This window comes from Arvicanthis niloticus, chromosome X (assembly GCF_011762505.2).
Source record: "Arvicanthis niloticus isolate mArvNil1 chromosome X, mArvNil1.pat.X, whole genome shotgun sequence".
In the NCBI taxonomy this organism is placed as follows: Eukaryota; Metazoa; Chordata; class Mammalia; order Rodentia; family Muridae; genus Arvicanthis; species Arvicanthis niloticus.
Window position 1 is genome coordinate 5,539,340 of NC_047679.1, and position 22,965 is coordinate 5,562,304.

A 22,965-nucleotide genomic window follows, 5' to 3' on the forward strand; every position below is an offset into this window, starting at 1 on the left:
CTTCTCTCCTTGTTCCATCTCTTCCTCTCAGTACTCCTTCCCACTTAGCTCCTCCTACATATCACTCTTCCTGTTAAAGTAGAACTTTTCTCTCAAAATACAATTAGAGCATACTTATTCCTAATTGTACCAGTGAGGTACAAGATAGTCCTAATAACCAGTCCATCATTCTGTTGACTAACCAGAACCTCTGTCATCTCTTCTAACTAAAACACTTACTTTTGATCCTGGCTTTTTGGCTTTAGAATGAATGTCAGCTGAAAACCATCTACTCAGATCTTTTCTCTCAAAGTAAATAGCCAGGATTGGTTATGAGACTATAGGTCTTCAACCCCATCAGAAATCCAGAATGACTGAGTTAACTGAAGTTATGGGAAGCACTAAGCATAGCTTCTAAAACTTAGCCAATTTATAGAGACCGCTGAACACCTGAAAAGCCCCTATACTACTGAACGTTGGAGCATCAAATCTTCAGCCTTCTGGCCCAGAGTCATCTGACAGACCTTAGTGATGCAGGATTATTAAGGGCTGATTACTCTGTCTAGGCAGATATAATCAGTAGACTATTCTGCATAACACAATGATTCCTAATGATATTCTACTACACTCATAGAACAGTGCCTTATCCAGTCATCATCAGAGAGTTTTCCTTCAGCAGTAGATGGGAACAGATACAGAGACTCACCACCACACATTATGAAGAGAAAGAGTCTAAATTGGAGGTATCCATCGAATCCCTTCTATCAGAGTTCAGTGAATCCCCTGGAAGTAGCAGAAAAATTGTAAGAGGCAGAGGAGATGGAGGATACCAGGAGAACATGGCCCTCTGAATCAACTAAACAAGGCACATATGAGCTCACAGAGACTGAAGCAGCAAACACAGAGCCAACATGGGTCTACAACAGGACCTCTGCATATCTATTATAGCTATAAGCTTAATATAGCACTACTGAGTGTGAGAAAAATTGGGTCTCTGACTTTTTTCTGCTCTTGGGACTCTTCCTCCTCTTGGGTGGCTATGTCCAACTTCAATATGAACGTTGTTGCTTTATCTTACTATATTTTATTTTCTTCATTGTTATCTCTTAGATGCCTGTTCTTAATGAAAGGCAGAGAGGAAATGGATTCAAAGGGAAAGGTAGGTGGGGAGTTACTGGGAGGAGTACAGGGAGGGGAAACTATTATCAGAGTATCTTGTATGAAAAAAAGAATTTATTGTCAATAAAATAAATAATACAATGAAAAATATGTAAGCATGAAAAAGAAGTTGAAAACAATCATATGCAGTCTTCAGACAAGCCAAAAAAAATAGGGACTATGGTTTATTCTACTGTCCCCTAGATAATTGTGTTTAGTCCTCACTCTTATCTATTGAAGAGTTTTTTGGCCCTTTAAAAAAAGGGCCAAATTCCATAATAGTTGAAATGCTACAATAAAGGGATACAGTGGGAGCAACAATCGAGGTTGTACAGTTGAGTATGGAACCTATTCAACCTAACTGGTACCCAGCTGAACCCTTACTGAATTCCTGAATCATCAAATTAAACAAAATAAAATAATTCCATCCACTAAGCTTTTAGTAGTAGTTTGTTATATATTAATAGATAACTGAGGCATAGAGGTTTGTTAATAACTTGATTAATTAATCAAATATATTTAAATATCCTTCAAAGTCCACATGCTTAAGTCTTGTTTGCTAGTCTGTGGTGCTATTGGGTGATGGTAGGACCACTAGAAGGTATGCCCTGGATGACAAAGTTGGGGTTTCTACTCATGTTCTGCTCTCTGTGTCTTTCTAATCCCTCTTCCTCTCCCTCCCTTCTCCCTTCCCCTACTCTTCCTCCTCTCCCTTTCCCACTCCCACTCCCTCTCCCACCCTGTCCTTCCCCACCTTTCCCTTCCTTATGGCAGTGAAATCATAAGCATCCTCCACTAAAAGGTCCTACTGTTATGATGATACCAAAAGCCCAAAGCAAGCAACAGGAAGTCTAAACAAATAATTCCTCCTTCAAAGTTGTTTATCTCAGGTTATTTGTAACAATGATAGAAATGTGACTAATGCAGTTGTCAATGTATACCTTGAGTCATACTACCTGGCTCCAAGAACTGACATTATTATATAATATCTCTCATAAAGGGAATCCCATTTGTCAGTTTATCTGTATATAAAATAGAGATGATGATGATGATGATGATGATGATGATGATGATGATGATAAGAATAACAGCTCATAGGGGTGTTGTGGGGGTTTATTTAATTAAAACCTAAGGGGCAAAAATAAATATTTTAGTAATGTAGTATGCCATGTTTCTGGTCTTCTTCAGATTCTTCAGATCAGCATAGTTGGAGTAAGTTTTATATTCACAGAGATCTGAGATTATATCTCATACCAACCATGTATGTATTATTGAGTCTTTCTGGACCTCACTATTATCATCTAGAGTGTGAGATATCACTGCATAATTTACAAAATTCTTTTAGATATTATATGAGCTACCAGGTAAAGTATTGGATTCAGCCTGGCAAGTGGTGGGCTTTCAGTGATTTGTTGAGTTCTTAAGCATCCAACCTCTTGATTTAATTCTATACAAGGTATGACTCATAATAAATAAGAGGATGGATTTAATCTCCTCAGAAATACTAAATACTAAGTGTTATGGAGTATCAGGGTAAAGGCCCAGTTCAGTTGCCTTTAAGCATTTCCTAGATAAATATTGGCTTAATGTGTTGGAGCTATAACTTAACTCTATGAGTAATTTATAAAGAATAGTTGTCTATTCAGCCAGTGTTTGTGAAGCCTGGGAAGTTCAAAGTTGTATGCCACATCTGGTCAAGTCTTTCTTGGTGATGGGGATAGTCTAGAGTCTCAAGATGATACAGAACAGCACACAGCAAAGCAGTACATTTTAGCACTGTTCTAGTTTCACTGATGAAGTCAGGATGTGATTGGAATAAGCCGCCACCCCTATGTTACCATTCAACTGTAATTACTACCTGCTATGATTTGGATTTGAAATATCTATTAAAGTCTCATGATTTAAATTCCTTAAATTCCTTAGAGTGTAACTTTAAAGGCTATAAGCCAAAGGTTATACTTCCCTCTGTTCCAGCCTGACAGTTTTGCTTCCTCAACCATCATGAAGTGAGATGTGTCCACAATACAGGCCGATAGCCTGTATTGTAATGGTGTCTTCCTTACCACGATAAGCTGAAATTCCTCCAACTGTAAGCATAAAGAAACTTTTCCCTTTTTGCCATTTCTATCAAGTAACGTGATCATATCAACATGAAAGTGATTAATATATCTCTCAAATATCTCACTTTCAGGGTTTTCACTTTGTTAATTTCCACCCTTTCAATACCTCAGAATTGAAATTAAAATTCAGCCAGAGTCATGGTGAAGACACTGCAAACCATATCAAATCTGTTACCAATAGTAGTCTGCTGAAGTCTAGTTTTCTCTTGAACAAGGTACTGCTTTTATCATATACAACTGTCTTGTTTAGGTATTGGTAACTAGCAGGAGCCGAGAAGCATGTATTGTCTCCTAAACCCTCAAACTATCAACTAAAACACATGTTATTTCATGTGCCCTAGGTAACTGAAGGTGGCAAACTAACAAGAGCCCGAAAGAATTTCTAAGCTACAAAGTTCCCAAGGAGTCACATCATAATAGGGGTCCTTTATTCTACCCTGTTCACTCTAGGTGACATAAGATGTAGGTGAAAGGATGGGGTGGGAAATGTAAGAGGCATAGGGGAGGGGGGAACCCCAAGACTCAAACAGAGGTAAACTCAACAGAGAATGGAAGCATTGACTGCTAAAAAGAATAATGAAACTCTTATTAAAAGGTACTACAAAAAGCTTAGTGACTCCTAGAGACTTGCCCCTGGTCAAATGGCTTAGGAAAACTTGGAGTGATGTCTGCTCATGAGAAAATAATGGCCAAGTCAGAATATAGAGAGAAGTGAATCAGAACAAATTACCTTTTAGCCAAGCAGAGTCAGGTACAAGGATGGTCAAAATTCCCAATACTTGTTTTAGTGTAACAAGGGAAATCAGCTCCTTTTAACCTGTCATTGTACATAAATCACTCTTAAGTTTGGTGGAGTCAGGAATTCCTCGTCTAATACATTATATTTACCTGAAAAGGGTCACCATAAAACAATAATGGTGAGTTGTGTTAAGGAGCATGTCAAAAATTTAAGTGTTGGCTCCCAAGAGATGACATGTATAATGGTAAAAGTGAAATGTGTTCTTAGAAAATGTTAAAATGAAAGTAATTCTTCTTATAATGAGGAAATGAAGGTAGCTATATTATCATAGTTTAGAGAACTCAAACTCATAAGAAAGGAAACCCAAATTCCAGATTCCTACAGTAGTGACTTTCTTCCTATTTAATGATCTCAGTAAATTCCAAATGATGAAATTCATATTTCTAAACCTAGCACTTGTGGCAGAAGTGTTTTCATAAACTCAAGGTTAGCCTGAGCTAATATAGTGAACTTAAGGCAAGCCTGTGACATCCTACCTTGAAAAACAAGTGAATCTCAGTGAATGGTATCATAACATGGAATTTACTGAGTATGAGCTGTGTGAGTAGCTTACAGCTTCTCTTTTCAAATATGTGCTATCCTTTCACTCTTATAGCATGATATGATATGATTATGATAGATAAACTCTTCAAATTCTGAATATTTAGATGCATTGATTGAGATAGAAAAAAAGGGAACTTTTGCCCAAAGTCACACAGCTACTAGCAATGGAATCAGGTTTGAGTTTAAAACTCCTTTCTTCCTTGATGTTCACACTCAGTCTCTATGCTGCTACTTCTATTCACTCTACATAGTAGCTTTCTACTCAAGAGGAACTTCAGAATATAATTAGAAGGCATTTGATATGCTCAAATAAGTTGTACATTCCATAAAATAACTATTGCATTAAAGAATGTGATAAATAAATATAGGTCTTACGTAAAGACATCATAACATAGGACATATACTTTGGGCCTTAAGAACATTCTATACTATTTGTGAACGTGTTTGTCTTCTACAAGGGTACACAACAAACATTGTTCTTGTCTGGTAAACTCCTAACTAACCTTAGAAACTCTGTTTTTGTTAGGTCTGGGTAAGTAGGCTCCCAATGGCCTTGTCTCCTAGTGATCATTACTTTGTGTAATTTCTCCATGAGTAGACATGGTGATTTGGTTTTTTATTATAGGTGTTTCTCAACTTATGATGAATTTTCATCCTGTTATGTCAACTCATTATAAGTTAAAAATATTGTATATAGAAATAAGTCGTAGCTTACCACCTACCTCATCTTAGCCTTAGCATCCTGTGGAATTTCAGTTGTTTTCTCTCATGATCTCAGGGTTGACAGGGAGCTCCAGCTTCTGCTGATACCCAGCATCACTAGGGAGGATGAATCATATCATCAGACCAAAGAGAAAGAAAATCCAAATTCAAAATATGATTTTTGTTAGTTGCAGCCACATCATTTTGACATGATCACAATGCCCACCCCCCCCCCCAAAATTAATTTGAGCCATTGTGGGTCAGAAAACATTTGGTAAGATATGTCAGATCATGGAAGATTCCTTTAGAGATTAGGTACAAAAAGTATCCCCCTCCTCTCTCATTCCCTCCCTCCTGATTCTAAGAGAAGCAAACTGTCACACTAGAAACTTCTCTGTGGGTGTGTCATGTGTTGAGAAAACATCCTGAAACACTCTTAGTCCAGTGGTTTCCCAGTGCCCCCACCAAACTGAATTCTGCCAACTGTGGGGCAAGTGGGCTTGCAAGCTGATCCTTCTCCAGAGGAGTTTGTGGGCCATCTGACATATGGTATGGCATGTTGATTGCTGCCTTTTGAGAAACCTCAATTTAGAATCCAGTCAAGTAGGTCCTAGATTGCCAAACCATGAAAGTAATGTGTTTGCTGTTTGTAACTATTAGAATTTGGAGTAATTTATTATGTGGCCATAGATATCAAATACAGTCCTCTTCTGTCCTTGTACCAACAAAGGGTAGCAAAGCTGAAAATGTTCCCACTTAAGAAAATTCAGTTAGGAAAAATAAATTTTCAAAAGAAATCTTGTTGCTATGGTGACAAGTTACTGTTTCTTAATGCCCAGTATAAAAACTGCATAATAATTCCAATGGTTTGAGTGCACAGATTTCCTCGATTTAAGGAAGAATTAATGTCAAAGGAGGCTGAGACGGTAGGCAGTTCATATGGACCTATTTCCAGGAATTCCACCATGGTGGCCTCCACGTATTCAAAGATTGCTTCAGAAAGGAGAATGCACAATAGTGGAATTATAGTGAGACAAAGCCAGTTTAGTTCTCCAAATAGGTAGGCCATTACCTGCTTTCAGATACTTTCTGAAGAAGAAATGGTAGTGAAGGAAGAAGACAACTAGTCACTGCCATGACTACTTCTCTGACACCTCACAATGACCTAATCAGACAGGCAACAAAAGAAGTGCCCTTACATTTGAGATAGGAAATGTGTATTTATATGCCTTCCATTAAGAAAGAACAGAAATCAAAGAAATGGACCCTTTTGATATTGTGAAACCAGTGGGCAACCGAAGCAGAAGGAGATGCAAATGATGATTTCCAAAATTCTAGGCCCTTTCTTTCTACTGCCCCTTTCTGATGAGCAGATTGGTCCCTCACTAGTCTAGATGCAGCACTACTAACTCAGGGGCATGTGGTATGACACACTTATGGTTATCCCTCTATAACTGCAGGGTCTATATTAATTGATTCAATCAACCATGGTCTGAAAATATTTCTGAAAAAGAAATACATGCAATTCCTTAAAATTTTTTCAGTATTCTCTGAAAAATTAAGAGTAATATGAGTAATAACTATTTATTAAAACATTTACACTCTAAGTATTTCAGATATAAATGTAGAATGAGGGATATAAAGATATAAGTGTGTTCTGTACAATTACTATGCCATTTAATTTTTACTTATTTATTTATAGTCCTTGTATTTGAGGAGGTAGGGAAAGCAAGTGTGAGAAAGAACATGGGCACATGTATGCAAGTGCAGAGACAAGAAAACAACTTTCAAGGACTTGAGGAATCAGTTCTCTCCTTCTACCCTGTGGATCCCGGGGATAAAACTCACGTCTTCAATCTTGATGGAAAGAACCTTTACCTTTTGAGCCATCTTGCCAGCCTGTCATGCTTAGGGTTTCTGCAATGAAACACCATGGCCAAAAAGCAAGTTGGAGAGGAAAGGGTTTATTTGGCTTATACTTCCACATTGTTACTCATCACTGAAAGATGTCAGAACAGGGATTCAAACTGGACAGGAATATAGAGGCAGGAGCTGATGCAGAGGCCATGTAGAAGGCCATGCTGCTTATTAGCTTGCTTCCAATACCTTGTTTAACCTGCTTTCTTATAGAACCCAGGACCACCAGCCCAGGGATGACACCACCCACCATGGGCTGGGCCCTTCCCCATTAATTGCAAATTCAGAAAATGTCTTATAGCTGGATCTAATGGAGGCATTTCCTCAACTGATGCTCCTCTCTCTGATGACTCTAGCTTTTTTCAAGTTGACACAGAACCAGCCAGCACACAGTCTGGATATGCCACTTTATATAAGGGACTTAAGAAACTTCCAGTTTGGGAACTAGAGGGTCTGCAACCAATCCCTGGTGGATACCCATATATTAGCATCTGACTTTGGGGGCAGTGTGGGAAGCTATCTGTCCTGCTGTGTCATTTGAGAGCTCACCTTGCACATTGTAAGCACTGAAATCATTCTCTAACCTGACCATACAGCAGCACTTAATATGTGCTGAATTACCCAGAAACTGAGTTGCTGTGAAGATTCCAAGGCCCCATATCTTAGAGATCCTGACTCATTTTTACCAATGTGGGCCCCATGATTCCATTTCTTTCCCCAAGCAATTTCATGTAATTCTGATGAAGGTACTACATAAACAACTTTGGTGCATGGTACCCTACTTGCCTATACTTTGATCTGACAAAGAACTTCTAAAGGACACACATGTGGCACATATGTAAACACATACACAGAGGACCAGTTTTTGCTATGTGCAGTACAGTACTTCTAAAATGATCATATGAAAATCATATTTTACCCATTGGTTCACACATGCAATAAGCTACATTCACATGTTCTTTTTCTTCAGGTGAAGGACTTCATCTTCAAGGTTGGTTGACCCCTTAGCACAGTGCCTAATGGGTTGTCTCAATGGTTTAATGAGTAACTTCTGAGTGGGTTTACACAAAGTAGGTCTTGATATAGCAAGACAACCAAAGATCTCTTCACCTTAAGAGCATTCACTTCTCTCTCCACTTAATAACTGTAAGTGCTGCTCTTGTTATAGGATTCAGAAGGGCAAAACCCAGATAAAACAGACACCAGAACCTCTCTGTGAATGACAAGCCCTTAGGCAAGGAGTTATTCTAGTATCACAGACCTTCTTTCTTTTCTAAGCTCAAAAGTTATGGGCTCTAGTTATGGGCCAGGGGACTTTGGATTATCACATTTGGAGTCTCAGGGCAAGGACTAGGATATGATAAATGAAACAACAGAAGGTTTCCAACTCCCCTGCACAGGTGTGGGCCAAGAGTCCCAGTGCTCAAAACAGCAAAAGAGGATGAGAGTCTTGCTAATCCAGATTAGGAGACCAAAATGCAGCAACGGGAATATTGGTTTGGGTATGCCTTTGGAGGAGTTTTTCCCCCTGAGCTTCTAAATAGAGGTTTTCAGATTTGTTGAGGTGGCAGCTTGCCTGTTAACAGCAAAATATTGATTTCTCTGGCTCAGCAATATGGGACCTCAAACATTTCATCTCTAAATTCATAGATTGGCACTCCAAAACTTGAGCTTTTATGAGGTGTTGGCTTGACCTCAAATGTTTGACTGTACAAGGCAGTGGTATTTTTCTAGACTCTGAAGCTGAAAGGCAAACTTTCTCCTCTTTCTGGTTTGACTTATCAGATAAACCTTTAAAAAATGAATCTTGCACTTAGTGTGTTTTATTTTAACTTCAATGGGGATATGCACCTGATCCGTAAATTTTTAAATAGCTGTGTTATGTATGCTGAATAAATGATGAATCTAATAATACTCCCAGATATTCTCCTAGAACAGCCAGAAGGTAATCAGGGTTAATACAGAGGCCAGATAATGGGGAGGGAGTATGATTGAATATGTGTCATATCCTTCTGATTTATGCCACAAAAAGCTTAAACGAATTAAGGCTTCTATATACTGTTTGATCAGTATAGATATGCTATCCACGCTCCAAGAAAAGTCTTGTTGAAATTTGAGTTCAGGAATTTCATCAACACTTAACAAAACTGATCAAGAAGAAGCGTAGTTAATAACATCAGCTCACATCAGATGCTGCCTTCCCTCTAAGTCCTTGAGCGTATAATTTCTCATTTCGCTATTTTAATAGTCTTTTCATGTAAGTTATAATCATTCTGGTCCAATTCCCCTTTGCTTAATTTTCCATAGTTTCTTTTGAGATATAATTGGCATATCACAATCTACACATATTACAAGTATATACTTTGATAATTTTTCACATGTATGCACTTGTGAAATCATGATACATCATCCCCTAAAGTTTACTCATGCCCAAACCTCAAACAATCTGCATCACAGTTTATATAGGTTACTTTGTTTAGACAAATAGATTATGAAGATTGAAATATCCTAGAGTGCATTCTGTAGTCTTTGGGGGGGGTGGCCTGGGTGCTTTTACTCAGTGTAATTGAGTTTTATTCACATCTTTGCATATGTCGCACATCATTCTTTTTTTGTTAGGTAGTTTTCCATTGTGGGGATATACCATTGTGGTGGTTTGATTGAAAATGGCCCCAATAGCCTCAAACATTTGAACCCTTGGTCCCCAGATGGTGACATTGTTTGAAGAGGCTTAGGATATGTAAAAAAAATCTTATCCCTGGGTATGAGCTTTTATTGCCCAAAGTCTCTCCCAACTTCCCCTTTGATATCTCTGCTTCCTACTTATATTTTCAAATGTGAGCTCACAACTTCCTGCCCCTGTCTTCATGCCTCTCACTTGCTCCTATGCTTCACTGCCATGATGGACTATTATTTCTCTGGAACTGAAAACCAAAATAAACTGTCTTCCTTAAGGTGCTTTGGGTCATGGTGTTTTATCACAGCAACAGAAAAGTAATGAATAAACTCATTGTATTGGTACATTCACCTATTGGTGGACATTTGGGTTGCTTCTAGTTCAGAGTGACTGCAAATAAAGTTTCTGTGAATGCTGAAGTTCATCATAGTTTATATGGTAGGCCTGTAGTTTTAAGTAACTACAAGTACATCTTCCCCAGTGGTTTTATTATTCTGTGCTTTCAGAAATAGTATATAGTTAGTCAGTGGAATTTCAGGTTAGATAATAGATGTGTAGTGTAACTTACAACTTCTTTTATTTTTTTATTGGATATTTTCTTTATTTACATTTCAAATGTTATCCTCTTTCCAGGTCTTCCCTCTGGAAACCCCCTATCCCATCCTTCTCTCCCACCTCTATGGGTGCTCCCACACACAAACACTCCCAAATTCATACCCTGGTATTTCCCTACACTAGGGCATTGTACCCCCACAGGACCAAGGGCTGCTCCTTCCACTGATGTCCAACAAGGCCATCTTTAGTTCTTTATTCTTTAGTTCATGGTCCAGACTCCAGGAGCTCCAGGGGTCTGGCCAGTTGACACTGTTGCTCTCCCCATGGGGCTGCAAACCCCCTCAGCTCCTTCACTTCCTTCTTCAACTCCTCTATCAGAAACCCTGTACTCAGTCTGATGGTTGTGAGCATCCTCCTTGTGTATTTGTCAGGTTCTGGCAGAGCCTTTCAGGAAACAGTTATATCAGGCTCCCATCAGCAAGCACTTCCCTGCATTCACAATACGATCCAGGTTTGGCAACTGTATATAGGATGGATCCCCAGGTGGGGCAGTCTCTGGATGGCCTTTCCTTCAGTCTCTGCTTCACATTTTGTCTCCATATTTCCTCCTGTGAGTATTTTGTTACCCCTTCTAAGAAGCACGGAAGCATCTACACTTTGGTCTTCCTTCTTCTTGAGCTTCATATGGTCTGTGAATTGCATCATGGGTATTCCAGGCTTTTGGGCTAATATCCACTTGTAACAAGGACATATGCTACACTATATTTATAGTAGCCATATTTATAATAGCCAGAATCTGGAAACAACCAAGATGTCCCTCAACAGAGGAATGGATACAGAAAATGTGATACATTTACACAATGGAATACTACTCAGCTATTAAAAACAATGACTTCATGAAATTCACAGGTAAATGGATGGAACTTAAAAGTATCATCCTGAGTGAGGTAACCCAGTCACAACAGAACACACATGGTATGCACTCACTGATAAGTGGCTATTAGCCCAAGGATAAACAGACTGAGAAAGAAATCAAGGAAACAACACCCTTCATAATGGTCACAAATAATATAAAATATCTTGGTGTGACTCTAACCAAGCAAGTAAAAGATCTGTATGACAAGAACTTCAAGTCTCTGAAGAAAGAAATCAAAGAAGATCTCAGAAGATGGAAAGATCTCCCATGCTCCTGGATTGTTAGGATTAATATAGTAAAAATGTCCATCTTGTCGAAAGCAACGTACAGATTCAATGCATTCCCCATCAAAATTCCAACTCAATTCTTCATAAAGAGTTAGAAAAAGCAATTCTCAAATTCATTTGGAATAACAAAAACCCAGGATAGCAAAAACTATTCTCAACAATAAAACAATTTCTGGGGGAATCACCATCCCTGACCTCAAGCTGTATTACAGAGCAGTAGTGATAAAAAACTGTATGGTATTGGTACAGAGATAGGCAGGAGGATCAGTGGAATAGAAATGAACCCACATACCTATGGCCACTTGATCTTTGACAAATTAGCTAAAACCATCCAGTGGGGAAAAAACTGCATTTTCAACAAATGGTGCTGGTTCATCTGGCACTCAACATATAGAAGGATGCAAATCGATCCATTCTTATCTCCCTGTATGAAGTGCAAGTCCAAGTGGATCAAGGACCTCCACATAAAATCAGACACACTGAATCCAATAGAAGAGAAAGTGTGGAAAAACCTCGAACGCATAGGCACAGGGGAAAATTTCCTGAACAGAACAACAATGTCTTATGCTCTAAGATGAAGAATCGACAAATGGGACCTCATAAAAATTGCAAAGCTCCTGTAAGACAAAGGACACTGTCAATAGGACAAAATGGCAACCTACCCATTGGGTCAAGATCTTTACCAATCCTACATCTGGTAGAGGGTTAATATCCAATATATACAAAGTACTGAAGAAGTTAGACTCCAGAGAACCAAATAACCTTATTAAAAATGGGTAACAGAGCTAAACAGAGAATTCTTACCATAAGACCATGCCAGAAAGTTTGGTAAGGTAAAGCAACTTAATACCTGGAGACTTGGTGGGCACACACCTGAGGCTTAGGTGACTCCCAGCTCCCTGCCAGACTCCTTACTTGGAACAAGGGCCATGCTTGTCACATAAAAAGAATATGACCTATAGTCAGATAGGCCCAAAACAGAGTTCTGCATGCTAATGAGGTACCTAGAGGCCTGGGGGACTTAGCCAATAAGCTTCACAAAAGGCATTTAATCTCAGGCCCACCTTGAGAAGTGGGGTATGGTTTTATGCATCCATTTTCCACCATGATAATAAACTCTTTAGAACCATGGAATGTCTCTTTTTATCAAGATCCAAGCTAAGGACAATCATATCTGCTGGGAAGAATCAGAGTTCCCCCTTTCCACTGGCCAATGTTGTTGTCCCTTGTCTGCCCTGCCACAGGGCCCGGCCACTTGGAACACAGGTAGTTTGACTGTGTTTATCCCGTGCTACTGCCCGGGGCCGGTGCTGGGCTATAGGAAAGCGCTGAGACACCACTCTGCTGATGGAAAAGCACAGTCTGAGATGAAGGAAAGCTGGAACTTGTTCTAGGGTCCCTGGGCCTGCAATGAGGCCGGGGGCATGGGGTTCTCAGACTCTTGGACATCCAGGTCTAGCTGGGAGTTGCAGAAAAGCAGAGAATGAAGTCCAGAGCCCACAAGCTGGGGACAGTGGCTAGCCCAAGGCTATGGGGAAAAGGGGAGCTCCAGCATGTCCCAGTGGGGTGATAGTCCTTAGCTTGGCAAAGGCAGGCTTGGTGGTGGTTGTGGCTGGGAGCACAGAGTGGCCTTCTACAAAAGAATAGGCTGCTGCCTATTTACCTACAGGTGAAGGCCTTAATGGCTCTCCAAGGTAGAGACAGAGAGAGAGAGAGAGAGAGAGAGAGAGAGAGAGAGAGAGAGAGAGAGAGAGAGAGACAGAGAGACAGAGAGACAGAGAGACAGAGACAGAGTTGTTTTATTTTTCTAATCAAAATGCTTTTCAATATTTTTTATTGCTCAGTTGTACTGGGTGGAACCCAATGTTTAATGGATGTTGATAAAAGAGGAAGAGCCCTTCTATTGCTCCTGGACTTAGGTTGAAAAAGCATACAGTCTTTCATCTTTAAGTAGGGGGTTAGCACTGCATGTTCTGTGCAGGTCAATATTTATTTTCTATTGCTACACAGCAAATTCCTTTGAAGTTTAGCAACTAAAACAACAAGCCTTTGTTATTTCCTAATTTCTGCATGTCAAGAAACTAAGCTTAGCTGAGTCTCTCTGCCTCAAGGTCTCTCACAAGGCCTTAAGCAAAGCATTGGCTGTAGCTGTGTTTTTTTTTTTTTTTTTTTTTTTTTTTTTTTTTTTTTTTTTTTTTTTTTTTTTTTTTTATCTGAAGCCTAGGCTTGTTACTGCAAAATACAATTTGCTTTTACAGATTGTTAGGATCATGGATAAAAGAATTTGAAAACAGAGCCAATAGGAAGCTCAAGAATCATTTTCTTAGAATTTCAGAGAAATTAACAGGGCAGACTAACTAGAAATCTTAGTAGCTGCTGGAAGCAGGTTGCAGGAGGAGAGGAAGAAAGCTATGCTTTTATATTTTCTGAGCTAACAACTAAGTAAGGGTCAGCTATGGAGGGCTATAAGCAGCTGTGGGATGGAGTAGGTTAGGGGAGTTTAAAAGAAACAGAATATTCAAGTGTCACATAAAACTATCCACAGCATTTTGGCAGGTGTTCATAAAAGAGATAGAGAAAAAGAAATGGGAAAATTTATGTTTTAAGTTCTAAAATCAGTGAAGATCTATGATCAACTGAGGAAAAGGAGGGAATTCTCTATGCATAGGTATATTGTTTTATTATGGAATAACCTATTCTATCTTTCCCAGAAGTGGAAGTTCTGGTTAAGAGGACCTAGTAGCATGGTAATTGTTAAGAGTTAGTAACATACTCAATTGTCTTGACTCCCAAACAACTGGGAAAACTCCAGTAACCCAACATAAAACATTTTGCAGTTGTTCTTTTCATTTTGATATTTAACTCTTCTATATTATCATAAGGAAAACATGTGACCAAATATGTAGTGCTATTTATCTATTTTCTTTCTTTCTTGAGTAAAATATACACAAGATGGTATATTCTTCTGTGTCTGGCTGAAATATTGTTCTTTTACATCTATTAAATCTTTTTTTTTCTCTCATACAATATATCCTGACCACAGGTTTCACTCCCTCTCTCTACCCCTGCCAGTCCCTTCTCTTGCACCTCCCCTCACCCCTAGATCCTCTCCTCCTGTTTCCCTTCAGAAAAGAGCAGGCCATCCCTCTCAGGGACATTAACTGAACATGGCAAAGCAAGATACAATAAGATTAGGTATAAACCCTCATATCACAGTTGTATGAAACCACCCAGGAGAAGGAAAATGCTCTCAAAAGCAGGCAATGGAGTCAGAAACATTCCTACTCTCACTAATAGGAGTCCTACAAAGGCCCTAAGCTATCAAGCATAACTGTATGCAAAGGACCTACTGCAATCCCAAACAGGCTCCATGATTACACTTCAGTTTCTGTGAGTCCCTGTGAGCCCTGGTTACTTAATTCTGTGGCCTGTGATCTCCTGGTTCCCTCAACCTCCTCTCTAGCACCTACAAAACTTCTTCCCCCCTCTTCTACAGGGTTCCCTGAGCTTCACCTAGTAAGTGGCTGTGGGTTTCTGCATCGACTATGTTGGAGGAAGCTTCACTAATGATGGTCAGGTAGGCACCGACCTATGGATAGATGAGTATGGCAAAATATCAATATCTTTGACTTTTTTTGGTCAGTCATATTAGGTTGGAACCTAGGTTTTTGGTCATCCAGCTTCCAGTTCTTGAACATCCAGGTAGTGTAGGGTGTAAAAGTAACTTTTATTTGCCTGTCTTTAAGAGTTACTGCTGAATAAACTCATTCTTTCTAGTTATTTCTGAACTCTGGCTGGCAGGTTCATCTCAGCTGTTCTGGCTCAAAGTCTTCTCCAAGCTGACTTATTCAATCTGGCTTCTATCAGCTTTTTACTGAATTGCTCTTCTTGGTCTGTAACTCTGGCTAGTTGCTTTAATCTTCTGCTTCCTTCTTATTCTCTTTGTCCCTGCTGACTTACACTGAATGCAGGAACTCACAGACAAGTTCAACTCCACTGCACTGACTATCAACTCACTGAACGGAACTGCTGCAAACTGTACTGACTGAACTGAAAGTGACAGAACAAAACAAGCTCTTTCCCTGTACTGCTCTTTTAAGTTCCCTCTCTTTCATTTCCTAGGTCTTTATGATATCCCTTGCCAGAGCAGCCATGTTGATGGATTAAAATTCCTCTACATGGTCTCCCTTTCATGGCTTGAGCCTCAAGTTGCACTAGTTATTGGTTAGCCACTCCCACAAGATCTAAGCCACCAGTAACTCATACATCTTGCAGATAGGACAGATTGTAGGTTGAAGGTTTTGTGGATGTGTTGTTGTCCCAGTCCTACCAGTGGAAGCTTTGCCTGGTAACAGAAGATGGCCAGTTCAAGCTTACCTTATTATATTCTAAAATCAGAATATATGCTCCATACACTTTGTCTAGTAAGCTGTCCAACACCAATAAAGCTAATAAGCTTTATTGAAAGATAAATAGCGTTTTTTACTCATTCAATGCATAGTCTTTTCTTTTCCTTTTCAACCTGAAAACCAGTTTATTAGAAAGCAGGGGAAATACTTTCCACTTGCTCAATATTGAATACATTGGAAGAATCAGTATCTGTAAGGAAGAGGAAGCCACTAGCAACCTAATTTCCTAGAACCATGATACCAGACTCAGATGGTAATATATGCCCCCCTTCAATAAATAGATATGGAATGAATACTAAGACGACTATGTGGTAGAAAGCTTAGCGAGATATCCATGCTTAGAGAAACTTCTGCTGCTTTGAGGTTTACACTTAATATGGAGCTGTTAAATGATTTACAGGTTTACTTAAACAACAAGATGAAGGACTTTATTATAAGTCTCTCTCCCTCAGCTATAAGATACTGTGTATTTTTCAATGCCATAAACATAAATAGTGTTTTGTCTGTGACAAGGACAAATGTCAGTTGGAAAAACTCTCCGAGATGCAAGTTTTGAAATTTTTTTTAGCATTCTGATTCAAGATTCAAGCATAAAATTCTTTACATTGGTAAATTCTATTTTATGTCTTTTTTTAATAGGGAAAAAAGTAGAAGTTATTATATAAAATTCATAAATATAGAAAACAGAGTTAACCAAATGAAGAGAAAACAAAATTTATTTCTGTCCCTAGATAGAAATAATCACTAAGATTTTAGCCATATTTTTCATCTTTTCATATTCATATTTATTTCAAAAGCATAATTATACTAAAAGTATTATTTTGTTACATGTCCTTTTATTTACTGATATGGAAACTATTTAGCATAATTTATAAAAATTCTATGCCTCATCCTTTCTCTCTGCTGCCTATCATTTCAATACACACAGCAACTGTAATTTACTAAACCTAACCCTTCATTTGGGGCACTTTGGTTGTTTCCAGTATTTTTGTGTCATTTAATCAGAGAACTAAGTGTCCTTGCTGCCAAAACTTTAGGTGCATTCCTGGTTATTTCCTTATAAATCTCTAAATGTGGAAGTGGTTGCTCAAAAGTATGTGGACTCTTAAAGCTTTCGACAACAAAAGCATCTCCTCAAAATAGTGACTTAATTTAAAACCTATGACATAATTTTATATGATTTAACTTGTACATCTAGCCTTTATGCGGGGAAAGTTTTTTTAATACATTTATTTATTTATTTATTTAAGGAGTGTGGATACATGCCTTGATGTGTAGAAACAATTTTTCTCCTTCCATCATGTTTGTCCCAGGGATTCAATTCACGTCATAAGCCTTGGGGGAAACTGTTCTTATCTTCTGAGCCATCTCATTGGCCCAGCACAAGTTCAAACATTTACATTAAGTAATGCCCATCAAGAAAGAAATAGATAAAGAAAATGTGCTTTTGAGGTCACCTGGTTACTTACTTTCAACTTAACAAAAGTCAGATTTATCTGGGAAGAGGAACCTCAGTTGAGAAAATACCTCCGTCAGATTGGCCTGTAGGCAAGCCTTTGGGGGTATATTATATTCTTTATTGATTGATATGAGAGGGCTCAGTCCACTGTGGGTAGTGAGATCTTTAGGGAGACCTTTAGTGTGAGTAGTGATCTTGGGATCTGTAAGAAAGCAGACTGAACAAGCCATGAGGAGCAAGCCAATAAGCAGCACCCCTCCATGGTCTGTTTCAGTTCCTGCCTCCAGGTTCCTGCCTCAACTTTCTTTCACTGAATAGAAATATGAAGAAACCCTTTCTGCTCCCAAATTTGTTTTAATTTGTGTTTTATCAGTGGTTCAAAGCAAACTAGAAACATACAAAGTGAAATGTTTTCAGCAATAAAAAAGAATGAAACTATTTTGATTAAAGGAATGTGGATGCAGCTTCAAAGAGTTGAATTTAACAATTATGCCACTTTCAGAAACTGCATGTCTCTCTAATTTGTGGTCCTAGACTTTATAGATACAGAAAATTATATATGTACATATATCATGAATTAGAGCCAAAACTATCTAGGAAAACAAAGGATACTAATTGGAAGGAGATGAGAGGAGAGAGACAGAGAGAGTGAAAGAGAGAGAGAGCAAGAAAGAGAGAAAGATTATGTTGGGGAAATATGATCAAAGTACATTATATGTTTTCATGAAAATTCATGAGCATCTAAAAGATAGATATATAGATTATTATTATTATCAATCTTTCCCAGTTTTGAAAACACTTTCTTATTCTAATATCTGTCTTTCAATCTTAGAGACATGGTCTCTCTATGTAGCCTAGGCTAGCCTCAAACTCATCCTCATTCTGAATCTGCCTCCTGAGTGTTAGAGTTAGAGACTTTGTACCATTATGTCTGGCCTGTCTTTCCATTTTTAAGCTTCAGACTCCATAGACTGGCTGAAAAACAAATGGAACAATGCCTGTCTGGATTTTCACATTTTGCCATGGTTCTCAAAGTCACTCTTTATTAAGAGGTAGATGTTTAGATGAGCATCCAGTGAAACTGCACTAGCCATAGGACTTACTTGCATCTCAGTAAAATATACTGCTTATTAATTAAATATAAGAGTTAGTTGAAGTTCTAAGTCTAGATTTCAGAAGATTGAATACTGATAACTTTCTTGAATCCAGGAGGGACTAGGAAAAAGTATCTCCACTTCCATTAGAGGAAGGGACCTCTTTTAGGACAACCACTTCTAGCAAAGTCATCATTGATTAGCAAGCCCCCAGTCAGCGCACTGACCACTGACAGGAGTTCTTTAATAAGTTCATTTTCAGATGATCCAGAGCAGAAGGCCCACTTAGCTGATCCACAGACCCCTGATCCATGGTTTTACTGGAGTTGAGGTAGGGAAGATAGCTTATGCAGCATTATTTAAAGTGATAGCTGGTGCCTTTTATCTAAATAATGACTATATTTCAGTCCTCTGCCAGGAATATAGCATGAAGGGAAAGACCCTGCTTCAGGTTTGTCTAGTTCGTGTCTATAGATCCCTGAAGTTGTGTGGCTGTGTAAAATTACTGGTATACATCCCTTGATGCCCATCAGCCCTACAAATGAGCTGAAAATTACTCATTGGCCATTCTTAATAATATGTCATGACCACATTAAATTATTGCTTTTTCCCAATACCCATAGTACTATGATACTGGCAGATTTTCATTTAAAACTAGTCATCATCCTTGTTCTCTTTGTGAAAAATATTTAAAGTGGTCTAAGAAACAGTTCAAATTCTCTGTCAAACATTCCAAATGGCAAGTTACCTATCTCCAATATAAACCATGTCTCGTCCTTCTCTATTTATTTTAATAAATTCTGTTTCCTTCTCTATTTATTTTAATAAGTTCTCTGTTTAACATCTAACTCATATTCCAATATGATTTGGATTGTGGGATCTAAAATTCTGCCAGCAACATACAATATTGGAGACTAGTAACAAAATAAAGCAAGTCTCAGACAAAGTTTCAGCCATTTTCTTGTTCAGTATCGCTATGGTTTTCTGTTCTTGTGGGAAAAAGAAATGAAAGTTACTTTAGTCATGTCTAAAATTTTGAGTAAGTTTATCTTATTTTAAAATATTCCAGTAATTTTGTACCAGTCATCACAATATGACCAAATAATTCTTATTATGACTACTAAATTATATCTCCTTAAAGAAAAATGGAGCAGAACTTCTAGAATTTTAGCAGCAAGAGAGAAAAGAAAGATCTGGTCCAATTTAAGGGAAGAATAGACTAGTGAAGAATTTTATCATATCCTACAATATTGAATCAGAGAAATGTGTTTTTTACAGTATCTTAGGTAAGGTTTATCATATCTTACTAAGGATTCTAAATTCAACCTCTGGCTCTTATATGTGTAGGTCCAGGATTAAAACTTGAACATTCCTTCCATGTTAAACTCTTTCTGTCCTTACAGAAGACTATCCTCACAGTCTATCAACATTGGTATTTGTTATATTTTACTATATAATGGAGAACAGCTAAGAATAACTGGTTAATGTTGATTTACTTAAGCCTCAATTTAAATAATTATTTTCTATTGTAAATACATTTTAATATAATACATAACTTTCTTATATTAAATCCCTCCATTGAATTGACATGTGTTAGTAAACTAAAAAAATAAATAAATAAACAGGACATAAATCAACAAGCAGGGTTAGAGTCTATTTTGTAGGACATAATCACTGCAATTATGCATTGCATAATTATTGCATTTCTATGAAATGCAATCTATGCATTCATAATGTTTGTCTCATTGTATGAACTAAAGGAATATTTTGCTGCAAAATATATATTCATATAAAATTAAGTAGAATAAATTGAAATGATACTGAATAAAACATCGATAGAAAGATGGGGAGTAGAGGGAACTAGATTTCATCACAAAGCCATTGTGGATCAATAGTCTACAATAATGTGTGCACAAGAATCTGTCGGTGACAGAAGACATTCAATGATTTATGAGTGCATTAAGTTCATGAAAAATAATGAGCCCGCAATGTTATATACTATCCATTTTCTAAATCAATAATGATGGAATGAAATAAATGAAAGTGGAATGTTTTCAAAGGTGTGATAATAAGAATGATGGAGGTGTACAAAGCTGCTTACGACATAAAAGTAAAACATTAAAATATTTAGCATAGAACAAGTTCAGAAATCTTCCCCATAATTAGTCAATGCATTAGTGGATTGCAACTAATTTTATTGTATGAAGGCACAGATTTCCCTCAAGCAGTTCTATTATAAGTTAGAAAATTCTTATCTGCTGAGTGCATTTAGCCACTTCCACTGGGTCTTATCTTAGAGGAGGAAGTGTTTTGCTAGTAGCCCAGACATCATGTAATCACATTTCAGGGAGCTTAGCTTGCATGAAGTGAAGACAAAGTGATCCTGAAGCTCTACAAGGTCAGAAGAAACAGTCACTGAAATCTCTCTTTTAGCCTTTCTATCCCATCTTGTCGCTTTTAAGCAACCAAAGTAATATTGAAAGGACTTTCACTAAAACTCTCATGACGTTCTCTTCCTGAAATATGCTTTATTCTAGAACAAAGTATCTCTTATTTCTGGTATTTCTTATTCCAGATCATTTATATACTCCTTTATGGTTTGGGTCATATATGTAGCCCAAAGGTTAATGTGATAAAGACTTGGGCATCAGGCTATGGCAGTACTGGGAGAAGCTGGGAACTTTAAGAGGTGGGATCTATAGAAAGAAAGTAAAAATTACTGTGGGTGACTTGTAGAAGATATGAAACTCTCTCCCTTTGTGTCTCCCTGTGTGTCTCTGTCTCTTCACCCCTCCCCTCCCCAACCCCTCTTCATGTGCCTGACTCCTGCTTGTGGGCTAGGTGTAGGCTCTCAGCTATTTTTCCAACACCACGTCTGCCTGCCTGACACCATGCTCCCCACCATGAACATCATGGATTCACTTTCTGAAACTGTAAGCAAGCTCCCAATCCCCAATTAAATGGTCTCCTTCACAAGTTGTCATGGCCATTGTGTGCCTTCACAGCGATAGAATAGTAACTAGCACAGAGCATATACTCAGAATGGAGGTCGGGGGTCTTTCTTAGGGAAGAAGACTGCGATTTGTGTCTTGAAAAGAAAAGGATTTCGAAATGCTTTCACTTTAGAAAAAGCCTTTGTGAAAACATGGTGGGTGTCGAAAGTAAAGTCAGGGCAATAGAGGGAGACAGGGATAGCAGCAGAGATGTCACCTTTATAGTCCAGATAGCATGGGATGGTTTCTGTGTTGTTTAATGCCAATGGCAGACTTCTTACTTGGAATACTTTAATTTTCACGGGGTCACAGTTCTACTTTCCCTGTTACATCTGTTGCATGATGCCAGTCAAGAAAGTGCTTTTGAATGACACTTTATTATCATAAAAAAAATCTCTTCACACACACCCTCACTCTTCTTCTTGCCTGGCTACTGTTCCCATGTCAACTCCTTCTTCCTTTGTCCCCAACTGACTTACCACTTGTTGACTCAGTCAAGACTAAGGTGCAATATCCCAAGGTTCTTGTTACAGTTGTTAGAATTCAAATTATAGATAGATTATCATTTACTAATGGATACTTCAGTCAAAATAAATTCATTCTTACTTAAAGCCATAAGAAGTACCTGGAAAGCCAGGTTGCTTTCAGTGCATATGTCTGAATCAGGAAATTTTAGGGTTCTGACTAATCATCTTCTAAATCAGACGTGTTAAAAAGAAATGAACCCAATCCAGGGGCTGCAAAAATGAGGAGTGTGAGAGGGGGCAGGACTATGACTCATGGAAGCAAGAGTTAACTGGGATAGTGAATAAAATTTGAGCCAAACAGCCAGTTTTTGTTGCAGCCTGCTTAGCAACAAATAGACCATGTAAGCTAGAAGATGAGAAGTGGGTACTGGGGATGCCCACCAACAGGAAATGGAGATGTAGTACCCTGCCACACCTCTGAAGGCACATCTTGGCTGCAAAAGCCAATTCGCTTTGCCAGTGCCAGGTCTGCAGCTTCACATCCTCCACTCTGGCAGGGCTTGCTTGGCCCCTATTCAAGCAGAATGAGAAGGTTTCTATAATTATCACTCCAGCCTTGGCATTTGCACACAGCTGCTCCATCACTCTCAGATGCCTAGTCCTGGAGAATGAGTCTCCAAACAAGAAAGCCACTGTACTTGATGACATCTCTCTAACTTTCAGATACCCCAGCCCCACCGCTACCACCATAAGCAAAGTGTGGCACTGACCCAAGACCTGAGATGTTTGATTTTTTTTCAGGTAATTTTGTGGTTTAATTCAAAAAGAATAAATGATGCATTTACCTAATATTCTTGACTATAGAGACAAGTGTTAGCAAGTCTTCAGGC

The 22,965-nt window shown here is 38.4% G+C and overlaps 1 long non-coding RNA gene across 4 annotated transcripts in view; it reads right to left on the bottom strand.

The window, feature by feature from the left end:
* The window catches only part of LOC143435529 (uncharacterized), a 216,852-nt gene that overhangs the window by 143,798 nt on the left and 50,089 nt on the right, over window positions 1-22,965 (bottom strand). For 3 of the 4 annotated variants that reach the window (XR_013105906.1, XR_013105903.1, XR_013105905.1), the window contains exon 3: window positions 5,322-5,418. This is a non-coding gene — a long non-coding RNA (uncharacterized LOC143435529). Of the gene's footprint in view, window positions 1-3,987; window positions 4,075-5,321; window positions 5,419-22,965 lie in introns of all 4 variants that reach the window. The other variant, XR_013105904.1, reaches the window with a different exon arrangement.